Source organism: Callospermophilus lateralis, unplaced genomic scaffold (assembly GCF_048772815.1).
Source record: "Callospermophilus lateralis isolate mCalLat2 unplaced genomic scaffold, mCalLat2.hap1 Scaffold_892, whole genome shotgun sequence".
NCBI classification, from domain to species: Eukaryota; Metazoa; Chordata; class Mammalia; order Rodentia; family Sciuridae; genus Callospermophilus; species Callospermophilus lateralis.
Genome location: NW_027517040.1, coordinates 351,793 through 355,832, shown reverse-complemented (window position 1 = coordinate 355,832; position 4,040 = coordinate 351,793).

The window sequence follows — 4,040 nt, the reverse complement described above, 5'->3', positions numbered from 1 at the left end:
TCCTCTAATTGTGTCTTACTTGGGGTGAAGGTAATGTCAAGGCATTGTTCTGGATGAGAGCGTGAGGATATTTGTGCAGCATATATTTACATACACATTGGATTCATTTTCCAATTTTCCATTTGAAGTACTGAATCCCGGACACTAAAACTTACCTAGTAGACTCAGACTATTCATCCTAATATAATGGGGAAATTTAACCCAACACAATAGAAATACAAGCACTTCAGAGGAGACATGTTGTATAGTTGGACTTGACATTTGCATTATATAAGGTAGGAGGTATAAATCTCGTCAAATTTTAATTGAAATATTCTCCATGTGTTTTTAAGCTTAACAAATATGTGAATTCTTATTTCCCTTTTCTGTAGCCTATTCACACATGTATATTTATATGCATATATAGAATCCTACCAGGTATCACACATACATTTTTGTGAGGTGGCTGTCTTGGCAGATACAAATTGTGAGAAGTGTTCTCTCCTCCTAAATGCTGTTGGAAATGAAAATTCAACCTATAGGAGAACGTCCTAGTAGAACAAAGTTATGCATAAACTCATGTTCAGTAAAATAAATATTTTTGCATCTGTGGATGATATATATTTACTGATGAATTTCGATTGGCATTTATATTGGTACTTTTTAATGTCTGTGAATGTTGTGTGTGTGTGTGTCTGTGTGTGTGTGTGTGTGTGTCTGTGTTTGTGTGTGTCTGTGTGTGTGTATAGACATAGATATATATATACTCTCCAAATTTTTCAAAATATGAAAAAATGTGTCTAATATATACTCTCTAAATTCATTCATGTACATGTATGTGGATTTATAATCAACTTTTCACAAGATTATAATCAGAAATATTCATCCACCTGAAATACATATTTGTTTCATAGTACTGAAACCTAACTTCAGTGAATGGTGCATACAAATCCTAATTACTCTCCAGTAACTGACCCAGTCTAACATCAATGCAAGAAGACTCCTATGGGACATGATATGTAATTTGTCATTCATTTGTATTCGACACTGGTACATTATTGTTTCTTCAGTTTTTGCACATCATAGGATATACATTGCATCCACAAGTTCACAAATTAATAGGCATTTGTTTCAACTTTAATGACTTCTTGCTTCAGAACACATGTATTGTCAGGGTTTCTTGACTGGTCCTTTCATCAGACTTCTTTCCAAACACATAATTTTGAATTTCCATAATCATTTTGAAGCAAAACTCACACACTCTTCATGATAAACCAAAACACTAATATTTCCAATAGATATATAACTGGTTGGAATGAATGATTGTATATCAATATACGATTTCCTTTAATTTTTCAGATATCAGTTCAATTCATTATTTAAAGTTGAAAAAATTATATTATTTATTCACAGTATGGTCTATTCATGCTTTTTTTCTATGTTCATAGAAACAGGGTACACCCCTTTGTACCCCGATTCTAATATTACATCTTCAATATATTGCTCCCAGAAATGGGGAAAGAAATACTCATGTCACCTCATTATCACAGTAATATTCTGGACAAAAAATGGAAAGGTCACACTTATGATTGTACCAAAGCCTAAATGGAAAGTGAACATGGATTTCTAAAAACATCCATATCCAGGTTGCCTAATGCTGTCAATTGTCAATCCTATTGGTGACTACATATTTGTTTTTTCCTATTTATATATTCAAACTCAACACTGTTGAAAATGTCTAATTCTATCCCTCACTTTATACTTTGCCTGATTTCGTAATGTTTCTATTGATATCTGCTTTTCTACATATTTTCCCCAGTTCAACATAGTGACTGTCTCTTCATATGTGCTGACATTTACATTCACTCTATAACCAAAAGTCTATTGCTAAAGAACTTTTGGTCCAAATCCTGTACTCACTCTTCTTCCTAAACCTACCGACTATCTTCCTAATCCTACTGAATATCCCTTTTTGACCTGATGTTCTCTTCTAAATTCTATCATCCAATGTACAACGTCCTATGCCATTGTAATTCGAATTATCTGAGACATCTTTGCAGAACATAATTCAAAGCTAAGTATCCCAATCAAGGGCAAAACCCTTCTGGGCTTCAAAGCATACCTTGATTTCTGTTTTCATACTTATATTTCACCTCTATATTCTTGTAAATATTGCAGGTTCCCAATCCCATTATTCATCGCACAGAATCATTCGTCACCAAATCAAACCTGTTTTTAACCCCAAGTATACACTGTTCCCTCAATCATTTTACAGAAGAGCAGGGACAGAGGGGTTCTTACAATACAGGAAAGTTGGGGATCTTCCACCAGATGAGAACCTCAAATGTCCATGCACAAATGATACCTGGAGAAGTTGTAGGCAGGTATGAAGCACCTGAGAGAGCAAAAGTCATCTTCCATGGCAAACAACCTGGTCAGGATGAAGGGATGTGTCTGAATCTGCCTCTCTCTTCTTACTGAAGACAAGGTGGAACAATCCAGGCCTGAGTGGAGAGCTGTTCCAGGGTGCCAATGGTTGATATACATTCTACCTTATGAAAGTGTCACAGGAAGTAGGGGAAACCTCCATCTTATGTAACCCTTGGAAGCAACTGTTAGGACAAAGTGGTTGCCAAGGCAGTGACCTCATTCAGTTCCAAAGAATGTGACATACCTCATTTCCTTGGTGATGGAACTCTCTGAACTTGGTATCCAAGAAGCCAGGCACCCAGAGGCAGTCCCAGTCCCAGGCCCAGTGGGCTCACTTGTTTGGATTTACCAAGGACAGAGTCAGTTTTCTTGGTACCTAATGATGTGAGGATGGCCAAATGCAAGGAGAGCTATGAATATGGACCTTTCCTGAGAAAACAGGTAGTGGCTAACCACTTTTTCCTGACATCTTCACAGAGTTGGTCAAGGAAACATGATCTGAGAGAAGACAGGCCATGTCGAGGGAACATAGTATGGCCCACCAGTCAGAGGATACTTCGGATAGTCAAAGACCTACTTGGGGGCAGGAGGTGCCTTTGTGGGAGTGGGTGTGGGTTTGTTGTTTTGTCTCATGTTCTGAGAATAGATAGGAAAGGCGTTTTGTTTGGTTTGGAGTGGACAGTTTCTAGTAAGTCATTTGACACGGCGAGTGTTTCTGTTTCTGTGTATCCCACTGTGTCCGTTGTTGTAGACATTAGAAAAGAGAATGCATTAATGGATGTGTCCTGTCTAGTATAAATCTTCCCTATAATTCATCCTGCCCAATATATGAATGGACTGCAGCTTGTCTTATCGATGTGCAACACCTGTTATCTTTCTAAGTTGTTGTTTTCTTCCTGAATTCTGGCCACTCTCCAGAATAGGCTCATGGATTTGTGTCCAAAATATGTACCACCTCCAAGCTCTGTGACATGGCCATGTAAAGGATAGTTGAAGAGAATGGCGAGCATCTCAGAAAACTCAGATATCAGTGTGACCAGGAAAGTCTCAGTGCAGAAACACTGCTTTGGGCTTTTTGCTTACTTATTGCTGTGTTGCACTGAATGTCAGGAAGGTCTTTGCCTCAGGCCACCCCTTTGTGAAGCCTGAAGAAAACAGTTTTCAAATGGAAATGAATGGGCCTCACCTGTGGCTCTTAGCTTAATTGCTTTGGAAAGGGATGTGTCTTTATCTGCCTCTTGGACCTGTGTGTGGCTGTAGCTTAGATTCTCAGCACCTGATGGATCTTAAGAATGATCCCATGTGAGCTTCCAAAAACATAATGGCAAAAAATATCATTCATTTTGGATGAAGTCTCTTGCCTTCCTCTGTTAGGTTGCTGCACTCCATCAAATGAGAATAGGGATTATTTAGGTCAAATGAGTTCTTCAAGCCCTGCAGATGTGCTTGTGTTTTCGCTTGACTCTAAATCACCTAAAGAATTGATACCTAAAATCAGTAGACCTCAAATTGGAGAAACATAGAAGTATTAACGGCAGGTTTATTTGTTCACTCCTGGTTCACAGAAACGGTGTCCAGCCTACCCTGACTTTAGGCAAATGAGGGGCAAATGAGCTGATTTTGGACACTGT